This window comes from Cryptomeria japonica, chromosome 11, assembly GCF_030272615.1.
Source record: "Cryptomeria japonica chromosome 11, Sugi_1.0, whole genome shotgun sequence".
Lineage (NCBI taxonomy): Eukaryota > Viridiplantae > Streptophyta > Pinopsida > Cupressales > Cupressaceae > Cryptomeria > Cryptomeria japonica.
The window spans coordinates 645,731,630-645,757,592 of NC_081415.1; the positions used below are offsets into that span (position 1 = coordinate 645,731,630).

General features: G+C 34.3%; 1 pseudogene; it reads right to left on the reverse strand.

Annotated features, from left to right (window-relative positions):
• Positions 1-25,963, reverse strand: part of LOC131039948 (protein RAE1-like) — a 45,693-nt pseudogene that overhangs the window by 6,620 nt on the left and 13,110 nt on the right.

A 25,963-nucleotide genomic window follows, 5' to 3' on the forward strand; every position in this document is an offset into this window, starting at 1 on the left:
ATTTCAACATATGAAAGTGTGACAATTGGTTGTTTCTTTGAAGCCCATGATAATACACTTGATCTAAAATGAAAAACATAGCCAGAAGTGCTCTTCCTATCATTTATACTCTCTACACAATCAATATCAGTGTATCTTATCAGCTTGAAATCACTTGACCATGTGTAGAGAATTTCATAGTTCCTTGATCCGCTAACATATTTCAAAATTATCTTCCTTCCTTGTCAATGTGAAACTTTTGGAGACTCCAAAAACCTTGAAATGAGTCTGATTACAAAAATTATGTCTAGCTTTGTGGATGTTAGATGCATGAGACTACCAACAAGTTTTTTATACAAAGTTGGATTTACATTGGATAATTTGTCATCCTTACTCAGCTTCAAACCTGTCACTATTGGTGTTGGGGCTGATTTATAATTCATCATGTTAAACCTCTTCAATCAATATATATATGCTATGGACCAGTGAGACCACATTTTTGAGGGGCCTCATCCTCATATTTGTTCAACATTAAAACCCTTATATCTCCTTGTGTTGTCTCGTCTTCCATGCCTAGGCATCACCTTATCTCTCCAGTGCTTGTGTGTGGGGCACATGAGGCTCGAGCAGTCTCAAACCCAAGACCTCCCATGTAGGAGGCTCACAGTTAACCACTGCGTTGTGGGGTCATCCCCAAAATTCTTCAAAATATTATTTGCATACTTTGATTATGAAATAAATATACCTTTCTCATCTTGATTTACTTCAATGTCAAAAAATTACTTCATTAAACCCAATTTGGTCATCTCAAATTCTTTTTTCATGGTTTCTTTCAACATGCCAATTGATAGATCACTTGTGAATATCAAGTAATCAACATATAAATTTTTTATTATGATCTCACCTTGTTCATTCATCTTGATATAAAATGTAGGCTCATTGTTTTACCTATTGAAACCATTTTGTAAAAGATAAAAGCCAATTCTACTATAACATTCTCTTAGGGCTTGTTTGAGTCCATAAAGTGCTTTCTTGAGTTTGTAAACTTTTATTTTCATGGCCCAAAATCTCATACCTAGGTAGCTACTCCACATAGACCTCTTCTTCTAAGAAGCCATTCGAGAATGTTTATTTCACATCCATTTGATATACTACCCACTTGTTTTGAATTTCTATGGCTAAAAGTATTCTCATGGTGTCTAAACGAGCTACGAGTGTAAATATCTCATTGTAGTCTACCCCAGTTTGTTGTGAATAACCTTTTTCTAAAAGACTTGATTTATGTTTTTGCACATAACCATTTGCATTCAATTTAATTTTATAAATCCACTTCACTCCTATCACCTCTTTTCCTTGTGGAAGACTCACTAACTCCCATATTTGATTCTTTTCTATAACATCTATTTCTTCATCCATTGCATTCGCCCATATTTCCTTTCTAATAGCATCTTCAAAATGAATTGCATATTCAATATGTGAATATAAAGCAAAAAGAGTCTAAGTCACTTGCATTATTTTCACCTTCATTTTTCTCATAAATGTCTCTTAAAATTATGTTTTTTGTCTCCTTAAGCTTGCTAATGTTGGGTTTGACATATCACTTGAACTTGTAGAGTATGGACTTGATGGTCCAACACCAAGAGGTCCAATTGAAGATGGTGTTCATTGCAATTTGATGGAGTATTATCTTGAGTGTGTGGGGTTGTCCTTATGCTTGATGGTGTCATTTTCTGTCTAGTTTGTTGGCCTTGAATGGGTGTAGGAGGAGTCATATTTCTAGGATTATTTTTTGATATAAAATCTGCCTTTTCTTCTTGTGGTATGTTGTCTGCAATATTGATAGTTTTATTCAAAGTTTCATCTCATGCTTCATCTTCTACGAGCAACACATCTCTGTTGATTATAACATTTTTGTGTATTGAATTGTATAACTTATATGCCTTTGATTCATCACTATATCCAAAAAATATACATTTTTCTCCTTTGTTGTCTAGACTTCTTATCAACTCATTGGGCACATGTGCATATGCCACACATCCAAATAATATCATGAGAAACATTATATCTTCTTCCACTCCATGCTTCTTCTAAAATCATATTGATGACACTTTTAGTGGGACATCTTTTCATTATGTATGTTGCACATGATACAACTTCAACCCAATACTCATTTGACAAATGTTTTGCCTTCAATATGCTCCTTGTGATTTCCGTAATTGTTCTATTTTTCCTTTCAGCTACACCTTTTTGTTGAGGGGTGTATCTAGTTGTAAATTTCTTGTGGATTCCATGGTCTTTGAAAAACTTTATTAAGTCATTTGAAATGTATTCACCACCTCTATTTGTTCTCAATGCTTTGATGTGATGCCCACTTTGCTTCTCAACAAGAGCCGTGGATTGACAAAAATAATCAAACACTTCATGCTTATGTTTTAGGAAGTAGACCCATATCCTTCTTGTAAAATCATCAATGAATGTCAAGAAGTAGTACCTTTCACCAATTGAGGGTGTTTGCATTGGTCCACACAAATCTAAATGAATAATCTCAAATGGTTTATTTTTCCTTATTGACTTTCCTACTAGAAATGATTCCCTATGTTGCTTACTCAAGATACATCCTTCACACTTTCTATTTGATTATTCAATTAATGGCGACCCCTTCACCATTCTTTTCTTATGCAATAGGTTTAAGCTTCCAAAGTTTCAATTTCCAAATCTTGGGTGCCATAAAAAAATTTCAACCTTAATTTCAGCTTGAAATATTACTTGGTTGACTACTATAGTTTTCTCTTCATTCTCTTGTGCATTTTTTGAAGGGTGTGCTTGAGCCAATTCTACCTTTAAATCCGATTTTATCCATAGGGTAAACATTCTATTGCTACTGATTTGGACCTTGGCTATAAGTTGGTTGCTTAAAAATTTGTCTAAATTTGTACATTCTTTGTTTTTGAAAAATATTCTATACCCCTTTTGTATAATTTTCCCAATACTCATTATGTTATGTTTCAAGCTGGGAATAAAATACGCATCTAAAATAAAAATTAAATCTCTTCCTTTGTTAGAATGATGACTCTTCTTTTTCCTATAACTAACACTTTGTTATCATTCCCCAATGTAACCTCCAATTTTACACTTCCATCCAATCTAGAAAACATTTATAAGTTTCCACTCATATGATTGTTGCATCTCGAGTCTAAAAACCATGTCTTTTTCACGTTTTTATGCAACATTGCAAACTATGAACATGTTCTCACGATTTTGGTTTTTCTTGGTAAAATTTGCAGTTTGTTGCCTATAATCGTATTGTTTCTTTCTACATTCATTTAAGTAATACCCAAATTTCTTGCAATAATGACATTGAACTAAAGATTTATCATACCATTGGCCTTGGGGCTGATTTTAAGTTGATGTTTGATGGTTGCCTCTTCCACTTGAGTTTCCACCTGAGTTTGATGGCCTGCTTCTTCCACCTCTATATGAATTTCTTCGTCTACCTCTCTGTTTGATCTTCCCTTGCCTCTAACATGGCTGATTGAGACTTGTGTCTTAAAAGAATGCTCCAAACTTGAATTTGTTGACCTTCTCAGCCTATGCTCATGAGAAATAAGTAATGCATGTAGCTCAACAACTGAAATTGTGAGAGATATTTTGTCTCTTCTATGGCCACCACAATTGATTCAAACCTTGTAGTCAAACTTCTTAAAATATTTTCAACCACTCTCCTATCTTCAAGTGTTTCACCATGAAGTTTGATTTGATTTACCAGTTCAATGATTTGAGTAAAAAATGAGTCTATTGTATCTGATGCCTTCATCTAAATTGTCTCAAAATTCCTTCTTAGCATATTTGTACCTTATCTATTTTTACTTTAGCCATTCCTTGGTAGACAATTTGGAGAGTATCCCATGCTTGCTTTGACTTTGTTGCATTATTGCAATCCTTGGAAAAATGCTTTCATGCATTCTTTGAAAGATGTAAAGGAGGACTTTTGAATCCTTGTTTCTATTTTCCTTCAATATGTCTTTCTCTGCTTGAGTTAGAGCATTATATGCTGCTGCATCTGCTGATTCTTGATAGCCATTCTCTACAAACTCCCATAAATCTTGAGAACTGAACAAAGCCTTCATTTTTATTGCCCAATAATCATAAATAATAGAGGAAAGACCAAGGATAAAAAGATAGAGATGAAACAGAACAAGCTGAAAATATTATATTTTCATTTATATTTTGAATCATACAAAACTCTGAATTCAAATAATCCAAAATACAGAACTGCAAACTATATTTGCTTACAAATATTTATCAGAAATAGAACTATTGCTCTTTCTACACCTTATAAAGATTAGTGGCACCTTCAGCTACAACCAATAAAACTACTGTTCTTCCCTGTTCTGGCTATTATATTGCTGCTGCTACAAGAGAATTCTACATTTTTCTATACACGTCTGCACTTTTCTTTTATATATCAACAGCAGTCTCTCTCACATCGTATATGACCGGCAAAAGAGAGGGAAAACCAAGCATCAAGTTTTCTTTTATATATTAAAAACAGTCTCCTTCATATCGTATATGTCCAACAAAAGAGAGAAAAATAAACAAGTCACATTTAATTTAGCATATAATATACTCTGTATGAGTATCAAGATAGGCAAATTTTCTGTCGATAAACTTCCTTTAGATCTGTCCTGTCCGCAGAAAATGGTAAATAAGATAAGCTGGAGATTTTAAAAATAACATGGTTGAAATGGACATGACATTTGACAGCAGTAAAAGAAAAAATTCTACGGGAAGATTAGTTATGCTAGTTTAGATTACATCTAACAGAAAACAAAAGATGTTATATCAAAGATTTTATCAACACAAAAATAAGCTAACAAAAAGAGATATATCATCATATGCTTGAGTGTTAGTTGCTATGGATATATAATTATATCTGCTTTGAAGAACCCGAGTTTTACTCTGCAAATTAAATATGCCCCTACGATACATAGCTTTTATAATTAAGAAACTATTGATAGGCACGGGCGTCAAACATTTCAGTCTAATGCTTTATAGGAGAATAACCAAGACTTTACATCTAGATTTACTCAACTGGGATTAAACTTCACAAATTGATATATGCTCAGATGTTTAACTCCCATCCTGTGCATGAGCTTCAATTACTGCAAACATTTTTTATCTCAAGAATCTGGTTTATCTTCATCAAACAACTCTGTCCTATGATACTTGAATTAGGGATGACATGACAATGTATTAAATTTTATAAGCTTAGTGAGCAAGGGGTACAACAAAATTCCAGCACTCATATAACAAAAATGCTTTAAAAACAAGGTCAATAATAACTACCTGTGGATTCTGCAGATTGAAGATTATCAAATTTTTATCTGCAGTCCCAACAACCATAAGAGGATGCCGAACGCTCAACGCATAACATCGATCAGGAAGTGGATAGACAAATGCTGGGTTTTGTTGTCGATTATCCCAATACCTAAATGAAGTACATAACAATTAGAAAATGCTTTAAAAACATCAGTGCCCAAACTTCCTCTACAAATACTACAGCACAGCTCTTTATCTACTAGCACTGCTTGGTACACGCTATTAATGCCAATTTAAGGTCGTAACTCGTAAACCAATCACCATACTATTATTTGGTAAGTACTGAACTTTAACTAATTTTGTGTTACAAACTATCCAAGGGTTACCTTGAGATTGAAATAAAACATTTTTGAAAACAAAATAAAAAATTCCCAGATATAGCAATAAATTTTGTAATTTGAATATTGTACGTACTTTACAATCGAAAGGTTAATTCAGATTTCAACGGTTAGCCCGAAATCTGATCAAAACTTGAGTGACCATGCCCATTGTCAACAAACAACACTTCCATCAAACATAGTTTTTCGCAATTTTTTTGCATTTTGCTATAACTTGAACTATACCTTCTTATGCTTCTAAGAAAGTTAGTACCTAATACAAAATACGGCAGTTACAAATAATAAATAATGTCCATCAACGAGTCAAAGCATGGATTGATTAGAAATCATAAAATTCTCATGCCTAAAACATAAATTCCACATCACCCATAAATTATGCCTAAAACATAAATTCCACATCACCCAAGAAAATTAATACATGTACCATGATTAGTTATTCCACAGATTTTTCCTATCCTGAAAAAGAAAAGAATTATATTGACGGTTACATATATCTAAAGAGAGATCAATGAACTAAAAAATACGTCCAATTCCAATAGGGAGGGAAAAAACAATAACAAAACTATGCCGTTAAAAAAAATAGAGCATCCACAGAATAATGGAGTTTGAAAGCTCTTATGTGTCTGCCTAGGAATGCCTATCATGGACGGAAGAATGGAGCAGAGTTGGAGGTGAGTTGAAGGCCAAATTCAACAAAAACTATCAACATGAAAAGGAGTTAACTGTTCATAAAGAAATCTAATAGTCACGCACCCACTGCAAATATAAAAGACAATGGGAAAGCCAATCTGAAAGACAATGCATCCCAAAATGTTGTGCGGGCAATTAGTGTTGACGTTTCAGACAGGAATTAATATTTTCATGAGCATTAATTCTAGACACTAGTGGTAATTCAATTGATCAGCATGCTAACATGAAAAAATATATAGTGAGTATTATGGGCTTGACAATAATGAGACAGCCCATAATAAGCTCAATGATAAAGAGTGGAAGTCATATGGCTTGAAAAATTATCGATTCAATGTGTCCATGTCTTTGTTTGGTTTGGCTACATAAATTGTGAGACTTGGAACAGGAAAGTTAATCAGCGTTAAGTTGGCTTCATTGATTATCGGTGATTTGTCGAAATTTCTCAGTATGATGTAATTGTCGAGGCATACACCATTTGTGATAAGTTTTAGCATTTATCAAGAAAACAACACGAATGTTTTACAGCCTAACACAGTAAGTAGACAAGCACGGTCCAAAGTTAGCGTAAGAAAGAATGAATGTAGGATACAACGACATTCAATACAGTACAAGCCTAGCCGCTATTCTGAGCATCTCAAAGAATAAAACCCTCAAATTTCTATCCCAGTGAATTGCTGGAGGAAATATTATAGGATGAATAGAAATTACTAGCACAAATTGTATAATATGTTAGTTAAAGGGCGTTTGGCTGCAAAGAGACTAGATTATGATGAGCATTTGAACAGACAATAGGATATATATCAATAGATTTTCTTGGTTTATATCTTTAATAAAGTTATTCAATACTTATCCAATTGAGGAATTTTCTTCGAGTGAAAACAACAAATAAAACCTGGCACTTAGCTTATATAGGCAATAACAAGAGATGAAACGGGAAGAAATCATCCTTCTCGTACATACTTTAGTGTGTTGTCCCAACCTTCAGTTACAAGCATCTTGAATTCTTCAATCCACGCAATCTCTTTAATGGGAGCATCATGAACTCCCACTGTCACTGGCTGACCACCATAGAGCAGAGGCCACATTTTAGCTTGCTTATCACAGCCAGCTGAAAAACTACAGTGCCATCATCACTCCATGTTGAACAGAGAACCTATATCGGAAAGTATTAAATACAATCAATAAGCAAACAAAGAACTTCAATGGTGATGAAACAACACAGTGAACCTATATTGGACAGTATCAAATATAATCAATAAGCACACAGAACTTCAATGGTGATGAAACAACACAAGAATTCATATTAGTTATAACACATCTGCTATAATTTCACGTTCACAACAAAGTCCAATAGAGGAAGTATGAAAGGGGCAGAAACTCAAAAGTATGACTTTCAAACAGAATCTGAAACATCTCACCGGTTGATCATGTGTTATTGCAGCTCTGGGCACGCTAGCACCAGTATTATGAATTTCCCAGCACCTTACCTGGTTAGCCAAGTTTCAAAATATAAAGACCAGAATAATATCATTACCCTAAATGAGTATTGTTTATGCAACATTATTTAGCAATTAGTGGGCAGTAAGAACAAACATGATTATCCCAGGATGTTGCCACCAAATAGTTAGCTTTTGGACTGAAAGAGAGGCTTGAAATGCTATCAGTTGGTGACTGCACAACCTGCAAAACAAAGCAATAGCATAAATAGTTATGTTATTGTTTTGCCTGTTCACTGTTACACTGCAAATTCCTCCCACGGACTAAAATGCACATATATGTGCTATGTTACCAGAAACAAGAAACCTGGATAAAGATTAATCAAGGGGAGCTCTATAATTTCCAAGATAATAAATAAAACTTAACTATTATCATAGTAAAAGAATAGAGATTGTTCAACTTTCTTAACTACAAATAACGCCATACCCAAAAAGAGCAATCAACAAAAATGACGACACTAATAGGCTTTAAATTTCTGAGGTTTCCACAACAGGTTCTGAATTCAAACGTCTGCTTGGAAATTAACGAAGCAAACACCAAGAGAAAGCCAATCATAAGGAAAGAAGAATAAGACAAAGGAACTTCTATGCTTATTTCAATTATGTGACAAATGGGCAAGGCTATGTAAGGTCTGAGGTAATTGATGAGCAAATTGAAGGTAGGGATGGAAAAATAAAACAGAAATAAAAGCTAAGCATGCTACAGCACCGAATACATAATGTTACAACAATATTAAAAAAATCCTTCTTATTGATCATGCCTTGAATCGAATACAACACCCTTCTTATTTATAAAGGATCAACGATCCTTTCTAGAATAGCTGAAAAACACTTAGAAACTTTATGAGCGGTGGAAGTACAAGTTGTAAGAGACTAATCCACCGATTAGAAGATTCAATAAACAAAACTAACAGTTTATTATGATGCATAGGAAAACAATATAGTTTGCATGCGTGGAGAATTGAAGTCTCAACTGCATGGAGACAAACGCTTTTATTAGAAATTACTATGGAACTTAAAACAACTATTTGCATGGAAGTATGCATGATTATTAAACTTGATTTTGTCTGACTGTATGAAGGAGGAATCTGCATGAGTCTGCATGAGAAAGATTTATCGAATAGACTGGCTGTGAATAGAAGAAATTAACTTCTTCTAACATTCCTTTTTAATTTCTTCTACTAACAATTTTAGCTTCAGTCATTCCCAAATTTTCTCGTAGATATTCAAAGTTTTCTCTAGGTAGTGCTTTAGTAAAAATATCAGCTAACTGATCTTCAGATCTGCAAATTTCAAGATAGATTTCTCCATTGTTGACCAATTCTCTGATGAGGTGATATCTTGTATCAATGTGCTTGCTCCTCTAGTGAAAAACATGGTTTTTTGATAATGCAATTGTTGATTTGTTGTCACAGAACACTGATGTAGGCTCCTTTTGTGCTTGTAATAGATCCTTCAATACTCTCCTCATCTAGATTGCTTGACATGCTACTGATGTTGCTGCTACATATTCAACTTCAACTAATGAAAGGGTCACTATAGGCTGCTTCTTTAATGCCCATGAGATTGGCCCTGTACCAGAATGGAAGATATATCTGGAAGTACTCTTCCTATCATCAATATCACCTACAAAATCACTGTCAGTATAACCAATCAAATCAAACCCATTAGTGGTGGAATATAAAATTTCATATCCCTTGGTTCCTACAACATATCTCAATATCCTTTTTCCAACTTGCAAATGTGAGTCTTTTGGTGACTCCATGAATCTTGAGATTAAACTAAGACCATACATGATATTTGGACTTGTAGCTGTGAGATATATGAGACTTCCAACAAGCCTCTTAAACAAAGTTGGATCAACATTTGACCCCTTGTCCTCTCTGCTTAATTTTGTTCCTATTGCAATTGGGGTTGGTGCTGATTTAGAATTCAACATATTAAACTTCCTCATTACATCCTTGGCATACTTAGATTGACAAATAAAAATTCCTTTATCAAATTAAACAACTTCAATATCTAAGAAATATCTCATCAAACCCAAATCTGTCATTTCAAATTTCTTCATCATTGCTGATTTAAAAGTATCTACAGATAAATTTTTAGTGAAAATCAAATCATCTACATATAAGCACACAATCAAAATATGACCTTCTTTGTTAATCTTTGTGTCTAGAGTGGTCTCATTACTACTTCTAGTGAAACCATTGCTAATCATGTATTAATCAATCCTACTATACCATGCTCTAGGTGCTTGTTTGAGACCATAGAGCGCCTTTTTCAATCTATAGACCTTGTCTTCATGTCCATGCACTTCATAACCTGGTGGTTGTTTCACATATACTTCTTCTAGAAAACCATTCAAAAATGCAGATTTAATATCCATTTGAAAAACTCTCCAATTATTTTGAGCAGCTATTGCTAAAACCATTCTAACTGTATCAAGCCTAGAAACTGGTGCAAATGTTTCAGTATAATCAATTCCATGTTGTTGTGCATATCCGTTTGCTACTAATCTATCCTTATATTTATCAATTTCACCTTCTGCATTAAATTTAGTTTTATAAACACATTTGACACTAATGCAATCTTTATCTTCTAGTAGATCCACAAGCTCCCATGTCTAATTTCTTTAAATGGAATCAATTTCTTCATCCATGGCCTTGATCCAATGTTCCTCCTTAATCGCTTCTTCAAAACACATAGGATCACAAGAGAATAAAGCAAAATTTGAACTAAAATCCAAGCATTCTTCACCTTGTTCATATATCTTTTTCAAGCTTCTCATTTTCTTACCTTTTGATTTTGCAAATGTAGGAGTTGTCTCATTGCCTTCTTTTGGAGTGGGATGCTTTGCATGTCTTGATGATTGACCTTGCACAAGATTTCTTGGTGGAGTGCTTGATCCTCCTTGATTTGTGTGATCAACTTGTTCTTCTTGTTCTTCATTCTTTGGTATTGGTGCTCCAATTGTGACTGATCTATCAATATTTCCATCCCATGCTTCTTCCTCCTTAAATATGACGTCCCTTCTTGTAATCATCTTCTTTGAAACTAGGTTATATAATCTGTAAGCTTTTGACTGCTCACTATAACCAATACAAATATAGTTTTGACTCTTATCATCCAATTTTGTCCTTATTTTAGCTAGAACTAAAATATATGAAACACATCCAAAAATTCTAAGATGAGACACAAAATATTTCTTACCACTCCATGCTTCTTGAGGGATTTTGTCTTTAACACTCTTCGTGGGACTTCTATTCAAAATTTATAGAGCACATGCTACTGCTTCAGCCCAAAAATCATTAGATAAATTTTTAGCTTTTAGCATACTCCTTGCCATCTCCATTATGGTTCTGTTTTTCCTCTCTGCTACACCATTATGCTGTGGTGTGTACCATGTTGGGAATTGTTTCTTGATCCCTTGATCTCTGCAAAAATCTAAAAATTCATTAGAACTATATTCACCACTTCTATTAGATCTGAGTACCTTTATGAAGAGTCCACTTTTTTTTCCACCATTGATTTGAACTTCTTAAATTTATAAAAAGCTTCAAACTTCTCCTTCAAAAAATATATCCAAGTTTTCTTGCTGAAATCATCAATAAATATCAGAAAATATAGACTTCCTCCTAAAGATGGGGTTTGCATTGGGGCACATATATCAGTGTGGACTAGCTCCAAATGCACTCTTTCTCTATTTGAACTTCCTACAGGAAATCTTTCTCTATATTGTTTTGCCATTATACAACTTTCACAAGAATTAGTAGGTTGTATGATAGGTGGCAAACCTTTTACCATATTCTTTCTCTGCAATAAACTCAATCCATCAAAATTAAGGTGTCTATACCTCAAATGCCAGAGCCATGTCTGGAATAAAATTTCTACCTTAACATTAGCTTCTTCTATTCCATGCATCTGAAGGGGAAACATCTAGTTCTTGGTCATTTGGACTTTGGCAATCAACCTGTCACTAGGATTTCTATCCAAGATTGTGCAAACATCATTATTAAAGAGAACTCTATATCCTTTTTCAATAAATTGGCCAACACTCATTAGACTGTGTTTTAATCTAGGCACATAATAAACATCAAGAATAAACCTTTTTTCTCCATTTTTAGTCAACACATTTATTACACCTTTCCTCATTACAAGATACTACAATATCATTTCTCAATTTTATTTCAGATTTCACAGAACCATCCAAATTAGAAAATAGTTCTCTATTACCAGTCATGTGGTTACTACAACCACTATCTAAAAACCATACATCCTTAGAGTTGTTTTGTGCCACATTGCGTATTATAAATAAACTACCTGAATTATTATTAGATACATCTGAATAATTTTCTCCAGGTTTCTCAAATTCTATTTGTTTCTTTCTACATTCATATGCAAAATGACCATATTTCCTACAATAATAATATTGAATATTGGGTTTATCAAACCTTGATGATTTTTCTTGAAATTGGTTTATACCTCGTCCTCTATTATTGAAACTACAATTGGACTGATTGGTCCTTTCTCCTTGATCTGTATTCATCTGTCCACCTCTGCCTCTTCCTATTCCTGTGGAATTTGATCTTCCTCTTCCTCTGCCTGATGAACCTAGTGTTCTAAAAGCATTCTCAAAAGAGGTATTATTGTTTCTATTCAATCTTGTTTCATGTGTTAATAAAGAACCCATTAACTCATCTACTAATAACTGTGACAAATCTTTTGATTCTTCAATTGCTACAACTATGGAGTCAAATTTACTAGGCAAGCTTCTGAGAATTTTTTTTATCACCTTTTGATCTCTTAATTCTTCTCCATGAGATCTAATTTGATTCACAATATTCAACTTGATTCATAAATTGGTCTACAGACTCAGATTCTTTCATTTGCAAATTTTCAAAATTTCTCCTAAGAGATTGTAATTTAGCCACTTTCACCTTTTTATTACCATGATAGGCTGCCTCTAGAGTCTCCCATTCTTTCTTGGATCTCGTTGCTGATGAAACCTTAGGAAAGATTGACTCACCCATTGCTTGTTGAATTAAAAACAAGGCTTTTGCATCCTTTTTTCTATTATCTTTAAGCTGATCTTTTTCCGCTTGTTGTAATCTCTGATAGGTTGCATCATCCTGTGGTTCTACAAAACCTTTCTCTACCAAATCCCAAATTTCTTGTGAGCAAAATAAAGTCTTCATTTTAACTGCCCCAAAATCATAATTCTTACCATTGAAGATTGGAATTTGAGGCTAAATTTGAGTATTATTTGTTGCCATGACTTGCTACAACAATCTCCTTTCTCTCTTAGAAAAAAATTCTTGAATCAAAAAATTATCTTAAATCTACATAAACATTTAACCTTAGCTCTGATACCAATTTCGAAGGCAGGGATGGAAATATAAAACATAAGTTAAAGCTAAGCATACTACAACACCAGATACATAATGTTTTTGACTAAAAGAAGCAGTGTTAGCTATAGCGCCGACCCTTAACATAGTTAGAGACTATCAAAAAGACAAAATACATAATACATAATGTTACAACAATAATAATTTTTTCTTTTATTGATCATGCCTTGAATCGAATACAACACCCTTCTTATTTATAGAGGATCCAACGATCCTTTCTAGAATAGCTGAAAAACACTTAGAAACTTTATGAGCAGTGGAAGTACAAGTTGTAAAAGACTGATCCACCTATTAGAAGATTCAATAAACAAAACTAACTGTTTATTACGATGCATAGAAAACAATATAGTTTGCATGCGTGGAGAATTGAAGTCTCAGCAGCATGGAGACAAACACTTTTATTAGAAATTACTACGGAACTTAAAACAACTGTTTACATCTTCATGCTTATTAAACTTGATTTTGTCCGACTGCATGAATCTGCATGAGAAAGATTTATCAAATAGACTAGCTGTGAATAGAAGAAATTAACTTCTTCTAACACAAATAATGCGAACATTTTTGTAAATGTTGGTACCCAAATTGCTTTCTAATATCTTAAGAGGTTTTCATTGTTCGGCTGGCTTTGTACACTTGATGAAGCATTAAATTATTGTTATTGTAGTTGTACGTTGCTCATGGATCTATGTAAATTAAACTAACACGTGCACCGTAATTAATTGTGGAGATATTGCACAGAAATAACATGGCAATTTGCAGCCAACATATGCCAATAAAGTGACATGCCCATTACCATTACGTCTGGCTTTCAGATTCCTTCAATGTAATTTTTTATCTTAATTGTGTTACAAAATTGCACTCAAAGTATAGTTGGTATAAAGGATTCCAGGTTGGTTTTTCCTTGCTGCAACGGAAAGCCAGATTACCACTGAGGTGAATTTCTCTCCACCACTCAAATTCACAAGAATGATAATATGAATGGAAAATATGTTTTCAGATGTACTTTACCCTTTGAGTTCAAATTTCAGTGGAGTGCCACACCTTTATTTTTATTTTTTCAACTACAAAGAAGAAACATCTGAAAAACTTTGCATTCCAAACAGCAAAGCTGCTGAAGCCTCAATCTACTTCGTAAGTTGTAATTAACAGCATAAACTGATCTCCAACAGAAATCAGGAGAAGGGTAATATATCTGAGATTTTAGTTGTTTTAGAATCTGAAATGAAATATAAAAAATCTGTTCAATTTCCTTCGTTATATATATATATATAAAATTTCCGCAGGAAAACTCTGAAAAGTATAGGTAACACCAAAATCTGGGAAAAAAAACCATATAGAATGTTAGCTTTGTTTTTCCTTTGAAATTTTCTTGAAAGCATTTGAGCTCCAACTTAGGCCAAGTAACCTTCAAAGGAAATATTTGTCCATGATTGACTTAAATATTCCAATGTACAATTCTCTCACAGATTTAAAATTTCCTATGTGACTTAAATATTCCAATGTACAATTTTCACACAGATTTAAAACTTCCTATGTGCTGACACAATGTGAATTGTACATACAAAAAGAGTCAAATTGATGTATCACAGAAATGAGTTGTCATCTATGTTAAAATGTGAAGTCTAAAATTGATCTCATCTAGATGTGGTTGAGTCATCTTGAATTTTCATCTAAATGTTCTACGATTTATATAATTTTGCCAAAACAAATAAAACTTAATTAAATAACAACAATTACTAAATGTGAAGAAATAATGGGACCAACCTATGAAAGAAGAATATGATGCATTACTAAATAACAAAAATTGGGTACTTGTACCATGTCTAAAAGGTAAAAATGTTATTGGTTCCAAATGGGTTTACAAAACAAAATTTAAATTAAGATGGTGCTTTTGAAAAATTCAAAGCTAGATTGGTTGCTATCAAAAAGAGGGTGTTGATTATGAAGAAACATTTGCTCATGTCATTAAATTGATTATAGTTATAATTATTCTTTCTTTGGCTACATGTCTTAGGTGGCATATTCATCAAATGGATGCTAAAAATGCTATCTTAAATAGAAATTTATATGAAGAAATATATATGGATCAACCACTAGGTTTTGTAAATCACAAAAATCTTAATTTAAAGAAGTCACTTTATGGTCTAAAATAAGCACCACAAGCATGAAATGGGAATATTGATAACTAATTTCTCCTTCATGAGTTTAAAAAGTGTAATTCTAGTCCAAATCTTTATATAAAAAGAGTCCAATATGATATTATTATTCTTACAGTTTATCTAGATGATTTACTTATTGTTGGACCAATATTGGGTTAATCAATGATTTAAAATCTTGGAATTAAGAGGAATGATTGGTATGTTAGAGGTGAACATTAAGGGGGCATAGTGTTATAATATTTCCCTCTTCGTTATATCTTCTTTGTGTCCTTTTTTTAATATTTTAGCCAATCTTAAGGGTTGATATTAAGGAATAAGATTGTCTAGAAAGAGAAGAAATTTTTTTAGAGAGAATTTTTTAGAATAAGAGAAATAACTAGAAGCTATCTAGAAAAAATAACATTCTCGTTTTAGAATTCTATAGAATTGTAGAAGTTTCTAAACTCAATTATAAAAATGAGGCTGCTCATTGCAAATAACAATGCAATGTAATATGAAAGTATGTTGTTGGATTGAATATAATAAAAACTAGATTATTCAATCATTAGAATAAGAGAAATAACTAGAAGCTATCTAGAAAAAAGAACATTCTTGTTTTAGAATTCTATAGAATTCTAGAAGTTTCTAAATTCAATTATAAATATGATGCTGCTCATTGAAAATAACAATACAATGTAATATGAACGTATGTTGTTGGATTGAATATAATAACAACTAGACAATCATCTCTCATGTAATGTCCAGTTTGTCCTATTTTATGTAACTGGCTTAAAGAGCACACACTAAGCTTTGACTTAGTGTGTGCTACTTAATGTGAGCCCGCTTAAATTTTCTGTTGCCGTTTGTTCCTTCTTCCCGTTTCTAAAAGCATTTGCATGTGCAGGCTTGTTAGAGTTGGGAAAAACAATTTCTCCAAAACTAGAAACCTTTTTCACTCAATCTTCCATCCTTGTATAATTTTCTAACCGCATGTCTTTTACATTACAATTTAAATTTTGAAACCCAATGTTAGCTACATAAAAAAATATTATTTTAAAGAGTAAAAAATGGTATATATGTAATATTTAATTGACATATATTTTATTAAAATAAAAAAATAGATTAATGTTGTATTATATTATTAAGTGTAACTTATATTATTATTTTTAGTTATATAATTTCATTTTTTATCATTATTTTTCACTATAATCAATGTAGATAATAATTAATATCACATTTTTTAGTATCATTTTTTTAAATAAAATATAATATTCAATATTATTACTTGTAATATATATATATATATATATAATTTTAAAATTTGATATGAAATACTTGTATGTATATATTAAAATAAATTAATAATATTATATTTATAAATTTAATTTTCTCATGAAATATATATCTAATTCTTTGAATGATATTCATAAAATTGTAATATTCAATAAAATTTAATAATATTTTTTTTAAACATTATCTTAAAATCTTATAAAAAAATTTGCTTATTAAGATTTTTTAAATTTATTTTACTAAATTAATTGTTAAATAATAATTTTTAATTTATATTTTTATTACACACTTTCGAAAAATATATTACTAAACAAGCCATATACTTCGTACTATAATTTAATGAGTACTATATACTATAATTTAATGAGTTGCTCATTGACCTCAAATTTCAATATAAATTTTGGATGGCTATTAATTTAATGATTATTATACTATAATTTTATTTAATTTAATTTTTAAAAATTAAATATGATATAAAAACAGGATTCATATATATAGTTTTTTCTATTCATATATATAATTTTTTGGGTTTAATTATTATATAAAACCATTTTAATTAGCTATCTTATTATGTTAGTTATACTTTTTTTCGCATAAAACTTAAATTTAATGTAATTGATAGATATATTTAAAATATATATATATAAAATAATGATATATTTTAAACACAATTTTGTTGATTTATATGGACTTATCCCACTTAAATAATGTTTCTTTATTTTACTTTATTTGTTTTAAATTCAAATTAAAAATTTTAAAATTATTTGAAAAATTTAATTATAAATTCTCAAAAACTATTTCTAATAAAGCTAAAATTTAATGAATGTGTTAGTTTTAAATAAGCAGAGAAAATATGCTAAATGAAACTAAAGCAGATATAAACACATAACAACGCATAACAGGAGTTTAACGTGGTTCACCACTAAGTGGCTACGTCCACCAGAAACGCAGGGAAACTTATTGATTAAACAATATCCATTACATAGTACATTCCGTAAGGGCTGCACACAACCATTTATATAAACATATCAGATACGAAATTGAAGAGTCTGGAGAAGTCGAATGGTCATGTGACTGTTGGGCTTCACATACCCAACAATCTCCCCCATGAAGGCCAACTAGCACAACCATGCACTGGCATCCCTGCTTTCATTTTCAAAATTCACATTACAACCAGCCTGCTAGATTTTAGCTTCATGATCTTCTGCTCACATACAGTTCGGATTAATTTTCTCCAAAGCACATCAGACTGAATGATATTACAATTAACTCCCACTATATCCAAAACATTGAAAAAATCATTAACTGGTTCTAAAATGAACCCTTTATCCTGAAATAAATCCTTAAGATCATCAGTACTCCCCCGTGATAGAAAAATGGAAGACATGTCATCTTTCTCAAATGCCATGAGTGATGAGGCCAACTCACTAATACCAACAAAACGTTCTAGTTTTGGAACAATCATAGTATTCCTGCCAAAATCGATTATATCTTCCCCTGTTGTTAGGTGTGCCAGGGCCCAAAAGTATGATTCGCTATCAGAATTCTCATGCCCACCATAGGAATTATTACAAGCATATAGTAACGGCATCAGTTGCTCTAGCCACGTCACCAACGACTCTACAAGATCACTCAGCCAGAATATTACACAACTGCCAGCGGCCTCGATACATGCTGATTCACCTGCTCGATCCAAATCATCATCCATGGAAGGTGCTACGACAGATGAGCGTTCACCATCCACTCCCTGACGAAACGAGCAGAGAAACACATAGGTCAGAATTCTAACTCCCATCAAGGACAACGCGGGTTCATCCAAATTATCCATTATAGTATATGTTTTGTACCGCAAACCGTCAGGGATTACACCACCTTGGCATTTGGCTAGCTCATGAGTTCTCTTAAACCACTGGGACACATTCATAGGTGCAGACTAGTGATTCGTGTGTGCAAAGGCTGAATACTCCCCATTCAAGCGATGACTTTTCACACCATATGCAAGCACCGTGCCATTTACAACAACACCATTGTTTGCTTTGATATAGATACCTACCATATTGAATCTTTTCACCATCTCGTTTATAAAATTTTGCACCAATTCATTATTCTCATTGGGGTTTTTCGAGAAGTGTATGATTCCCCAATTGTTAATGTTTTTCTCTTGAAAAACATCGTTCTCACTAGTCATGTTCCATTGCCTCTTATCGTTGCTAGATGTCATCGGCTTGTGGTTACCCTACACTAGCACAGGTGTGTGTGCTATCACGTTGGTCATTTCTTGGCTCACAATCTCGCTCTCATCGATGAAATCCATGTCTACAGCCTCAAAGATCTGCGCCTCAACAAAATGCCCAATTCTAGCTCGTGATATGACAAGAATATTAACAGATTTATCGATCCTGCAGATCACACCTGGATCGATCAATCTGGTAACGCCAATGGCGGCTTCCTCAGCCCCTGGTCGCATGGGGGTTTCCTCAGTCGCGACTACCGCTATAGCTCCTGTTGCTTCTACAATTCGGGCTTGTTCGACATCAAAAAGGAAGACCTCTATTGCTTGTTGTATAATTTTAAAATTTCCTGTAGACTTTGACATCTTTTCAGAGATAGGATGCCAATTACACCTAAACAAACATGGCCATTTCTCCTCTGGTAATGTTGCACCACAAATTGTATTTGCCTCCTGAAGCATAAACAGGGAAACACCTATGGAGTCTACCACCACCATGCCTCCCAAATGCGTATCACCAGCCGTGTCTTGTCCTTTCTATCTGCCACAAGTATGCCTTTGCTCTCATAAGTGTGGTTGGCCCTTTCTACACCCCCTCTGCAATGTCTCTGTGCTTTGCAGAGGCTTCCACGATAACATCAAAAAGTTGGTCCTTGGTGAAACCCGCCAACATTTTCTGCGTGGTCTCTATCTCTCTCTCTATCGGTTCTTCTTCCAGGCTTTTATCATCCTCCGAGGGCTCCATCACCACAATGCAGCTGCCATTGTTTTCTTCATACGCTGCCTCCTTGGTGAAGCCCTCTCCGCTGGGGTCAACTTCCATCTCCACCACAGCCTGAAGACAATTCAAAATAAGGCCTAAACTAGACTTGGTCTGGGTCAACACTCCTGCCACCACATCACGAGGCCCATCATCCTCAATTTGGTCTAAGATTGGAGGCTCAACACGTTGTCTTCGTCGTGGTCTGCAATCAACATCATTATCTGTATCATGATCACGAAGCCTTTTGTTTACAGAAGTAGCTCCCCTTGCATAAATCATAAATTGATCAGAACTTCTTCCATCCTGCACTTTGTCATCCAATTCCATAGGATCATACTCTTCTATGAAATTGTCTACACAAAGGTCTTCTCTCTCTTCAGCCGCAACCTCTACTTGGGCATTCAACAAATTTTTCTCAACATCCTTTAGCTTGGCCTGAAGATGAGCTTCTCTCAAAGAGGCATTTTTGCAAATCTTCTTGAAGAGCAAATAACTTGGCTTGTGTATTGCTATGATGATCTTCTAGAGCTATTACGAGATTCTCCAGCTCAAGATGCCTATCAACCGGTATATCATTAAGGTTGCCTTTATTTACATTTCCTCCATTTAAGATTTCCATCAGTTCTTTTTCTCTTAAATGTCTCGAAGTCTCAACCTCCAAAATTCTTGCTAAGGTATCCTCTATAAATTACAACTGATCCGTCAATAAAAATTTTTCCTCCTTCAGCCGCATAATTTTCTCTTATTGATATTTTTTGACATCGTATGTCTCATCATCTTCGAGTTCATCTTCACTCGCCTCTAGGTCCTCTTCTTCAGCCGAATTCTCCTCATCTTTCCACCCATCCAACCAATATACATGATGTTTCATTTCAGCTTCTTCTTCTTCCTCCATCTCTACTCAAGCCAACATGGCTCTAATACCAATTGTTAGTTTTAAATAAGCAGAGAAAACATACTAAATGAAACTAAAGCACATATAAACAAATAACACATAACAGGAGTTTAACATGGTTCACCACTAAGTGGCTACGTCCACCAGAAATGTAGGGAAACTTATTCATTAGACAATATCCATTACATAGTACATTCCGTAAGGGTTGCACACAACCATTTATATAAACATATCAGATATGAAATTGAAGAGTCTGGAGAAGTCGAATGGTCATGTGACCGTTGGGCTTCACATACTCAACAGAATGTAGATCCTAATCATAAAAAAATAATTGATAGATATATTTTTATCAAGATCATAAAATAGTGATACACAGTTTTGGATTGATCTATAGCTTAGCCTAGTTAAATAATACAAACATACTTGATAGATATATTTTTAACATAGTCTTAGATTGATTTATGGACTTATCCTAGTTAAATAATATTTTCTTATTTTTCTTATTTTTTTAAAGTTGATATTATAAAATTTAGAATTATTTTTAGAAAATTTATATTAAATTCTAAAAAAATGAACTTCTAAAACAATGCATCCAAGATATTCTAAAAGGTATATGTGGATGTATTGGTGATGAAATTTGGGATGATGAATATTTTGAATTTTTATCTAAAAGGTATATGTATAAATCATTGATTTTATTTAGTATGATGTTAAAATTTGTTTGTTGTAAATATCATAAACATTAATTATCTTTTGACATAATGTTAAATTTTTTGTCATCATTATTAAACACACATCATTTGACTTACTACATTGAAATTCACTCTTACTACATTGAAATTCATCTACTATAGGTATCATGTGCACCAATAATCAATATTATTCTAGCTAAAATTCTCCCATGATTCAAACTCATGTTAGGATAGGTGTTTTGTGCGCTTTGCAATCATGGTATTATGTTAATAGTAACAATATCTCACTTTTTTTTTAAGGAAGTAACAATGGTGGAGTGGGAGAAGGGAGAGGCTTTGCATTTGAATTCAGGGTAGGGCGAGAAACCCTGCAATGGACAGGCTAACCAGGGGGAGAATGGAAAGGATGATTCTCGAGAATACCCCGATTCCTCTTAGTCGAATGGAAAGGACTTGGTGGATGGGGAACCACAAGAAGGTGACAAGCCTATCGATCCTGATGGAGAAAATGGAGAATCACATGCTGGAGACATTCCTAGGCACGATCTTGTTCGAAGGGACAACGGTCAGTCTTGGACTTCTCTATTCGGTGTCAAATCGAGTGGAAAGTCCTCGCTCCCTCCAGTTTGTAATATCTCAGATCCAGAAAAGGTAGATTTTCTATTGAAATTCCAAACCCTTTTATTGAGCATAATATTAACCTTATGGCAATGACACTGGTTGGAAAATTTTTGGGCCTGAGGCCAAATATTGATATTTTTTAGGGCATTTTCTAAACGCAAATGGGTGCTTAAAGGTCAAGTAGAGATCACTGTTATGTCCAAAGGGGCATTGTCAATGGATTTATCTTATAAGGAAGACATGTCAAGGGTTCTCTATGATGGCCCTTGGCTGATTGGTAAATCAACACTCACTTTGCAAAAATGGTCTCCTAAGATGGACCTAAATGAATCCTTTTTTGTTCAAGCTGCAGTTTGGGTCATACTGTCGGGCCTTCCCCTTCCCTTAGAGTTCTAGGTGGAAGATGTTTTTAAAGGAATTGCTAGTGCTTTCGGTGGAATCTTTTCTATGGATCCTATCACAGCTGCTAGAAGAAGACATAATTTCACCAGGATCTGTGTGGGAGATATGCAAGGCACATATATGCCCCTATCCATTGAGATTAACTCTGGATTGGGAAAATGGATTCAACCAATGGAATATTAAAGTGTCCCTTCTTCTTATTTTCATTGCAAAAAATCAGGACATACAACAAGGAAATGCCCTCTTTAGGCTGTCAAAGAGAAAGAAAAGAAAGAAAAGGCAATGCAATGGAAAGAAAGAAAACCTATTAAGGAACTAGAGGGCTCTGCAAAAGAGAAAAGGATTGAAGAGGCCTAGAGTGTCATCATCCCTGATATAGTAGAACAATAAGAGAATATTAATGTAGAAAACCTAGAAATACCTTTTCTTTAAGATGGTAAAGAGGATCAAATAGGAAAAGACAATAGAGAACAACAAGATATCAATCAGGAGGATCAATGAAGTGATAACCTGGAAGACGGAGAAGTACACGTGGTGTTACAGGACAAGGAGAAAGTAGATTCGAATCACATTATGGATAACACCACTAGAGATGGCCTTAGTATCGACTATGAAGAAGACCATAAGTGTTTGATCCTTGGAGGAATCTCGTCGTTAGGATCACAACAATCGGTGGAGATGGTGAAATCCACCTTCCAGCAGTCACCAATGGCCTCACTGCTTAATATAAGTGCTAAGTGGGCTGAGGTTGAAGATGTTGACTAGAAGATAACCATCCAGAATATTAAAGAGGAAGATTGCCATACAAATTAAGTAGTGGATCGAAAGAGGGGGAAAAAAAGGGCCTAAATCTACCCCTCAAGCTAATCGAGTCAAGACAAGAAACCAGACCAAAGCTGACACAGGTTTTAACCCATCTCCTCCCAGGAGGAAAAAAACAAGCCAGATCAAAGATCAAGAGGCAAGCAAGAATATAGTGGATGGCACTCAACTGACCATCCATGAGGTATGTTCCCTAGTTAGAAAATGAAAATTATTTCATGGAATATTTGTGGATTGAATAGTCCACATAAACAAGACGTTCTTAGAAATTTAGTCAGAAAATATAAACTGGATATTTTAATTATCCAAGAAACTAAAATGATAAAAGAGAAAGTAGAAAAGATTAAGCTTTTTAAGAATGGGGAAGTTTTTGGTGGTAGCTCTAATGGTGCTTCTGGGGGCATTGCCATTTTCTGGAATCTTAGGCAAGTTTCTAGGGAGCTAGTCAAGCAATCTGACTTTTATTAGGTTTCATCACATTGGGGATGGCACCTCTTTACTCCTTACCAATATTTATGCCCCTAATAATAGACTTGGTAGAATTAAATTTTGGAAGAAGATGGAAGCTATTCGGTCTCTTTGCAAGGAGGATTTGTGGATTGTTATGGGGGATTTCAATATTTCTCTCTGTGACAACAAGAAATTTGGAGGTATCCCTTCTCAGGTAGATAGTAGAATGGATCTTTTGAACTTTATCAACAACCAAGGTTTGCATGATATTGATCTCTCAGGGGCTAATTTTACCTGGACGAATAGGAGGATGGGGGAAGATCTCATTCAAGTCAGACTTGACAGGGCCCTTATTTCTAATGAGTGGTTTAACCATTATCAGTGCCCCCTCTTTGCCATCTCTAGGATTGGTTCTAACCACTTCCCTATGGTTTTTGTTGCTGATAATACAATTATTAAAAGAAACTCCCCGTTTATATTTGGAAGGATGTGGCTGGACCACCCTAACCTTGCGAAAGTCATTGAGATGTGGTGGTCTATTGATGTCAAAGGTACTGCTATGTATAGAATGGATAAAAAATTAAGGAACATGAAAGACAATATTAAAAAATGGGACAAGGAGATTTTTGGAGATTTGTTTGCTACCAAGTCCAAAACCCAGCTGGAACTCAAGGAAATGCAGGATAAAATCCAAACTAGTGGATGCAATGAAGTATCAATCAGGGAGGAAAATGAAGTGCTTGTGAAGTACGATAAGATAATTGGAAGAGAAGAAGAATTATGGAAACAAAGGTCTAGATCTCTATGGCTTTAAGTTGGGGACAGAAACACAAGATTCTTCCTTATGACTGCTATGAAACACAAGGTTGCTAATAGAATCTCTAAGTTGAGAATTGGGGGAACTGAAATGAGAAAGGATGATGAGATAGAGAAGGAAACCAGGAACTTTTTCATCTCCCTTCTATCGGTGGATAATGGTCTAGATGGTCACTCCTAGAATGCCCTCCTTGATAATATTCCTTCAATTATTAATGAGGTTCAGAACAAGGCCTTGGTGGCCATCCCTTCTTAGGAGGAAGTTAAAAAAGCGGTTTTTTCTTTTGATGGTAATAAAGCCCTGGGCCTAGATGGATTTCCGTTGTTCTTCTTTCAACCCTTTTGGCACATCCTCAAATGTGATGTGGTTAAAGGTTTGCAAGAGTTTTTTGGGGCTAGAATTATCTTAAAGGAACTCAATACTACTTTCTTTGTTATGATCCTCAAATGCCCAGGGGCTGACTCTATGGATAAGTTCTGATCGATAAGCTTATGCAACTTTATATAAAATCATCTCTAAGGTGGTGATAGGTGTTGGTGTTGGAAATAAGCCACACCCAGACCGACGATGGACTGGTCCAAGAAGGGCCAGTAGCTCAGTGGTAGAGCACTCCAGCAACGTATGGAAGGTCCTAGGTTCGAGTCCTAGTTGGTCCATGTCTCAACATGGTATCAGAGCTAGGTCCAGGCTAGGATTCCCAAGCACACAAGAGGTGTGGCTTAAGGGGGGGTGTTGGTGTTGGAAATAAGCCACACCCGGACCGACGATGGACTGGTCCAAGAAGGGCTAGTAGCTCAGTGGTAGAGCACTCCAGCAGCGTATGGAATGTCTTAGGTTCGAGTCCTAGCTGATCCATGTCTCAACAATAGGGAGACTACTAAGGATTCTTCCTTTGATCATTGTTCCCCTACAGAGTGGATTTGTTCCTGACAGACAAACCATTGACTCTATCATTTCTACCCATGAAAACATTCACTCGCTAGTGGATTAAAAAAAAAAAGGATTTCTTATGAAGTTGGATCTGTCAAAAGCCTATGATCATGTGGACTGGAGATTCTTGGGTAAGGTGCTTGGTGCTTTCGGCTTTGGTGCTAGGTTTATTTAGATGATTTATCAAATTATCTCGACCCCTTCTTTTTTTGTTATTGTAAATGGGGTGCCTTCCCCCTTCTTCAAAACTTCTAGGGGCATTAGGCAAGGGGATCCCATATCCCCTATTCTCTTCATCATTTTGGCTAAATGTCTGGGTAGATTTATTAGAAAATCTATTTCTTTGGGGCTTCTTTGTGGTATCTCACCCTCTTCTAGTTTTAGAGCCTATACCCATTAGCAATTTGTTGATGATGCCATCTTAATGGTTACGTCTACTATCAAAGAAGTGTCCAAGTTGAAGATCCTTCTCAACATTTATAGTTCGGCCTCGGGTCAAACTATCAATTAGGAGAAAAGCTTTGTTTTTGTTCTTCAACACCCCGAAGGACAGACATATGAGGATGGCTTGGATTCTAGGGTGCCAAATTGGTAAGCCTCCTTCTATCTACTTTGGTCTTTCTTTG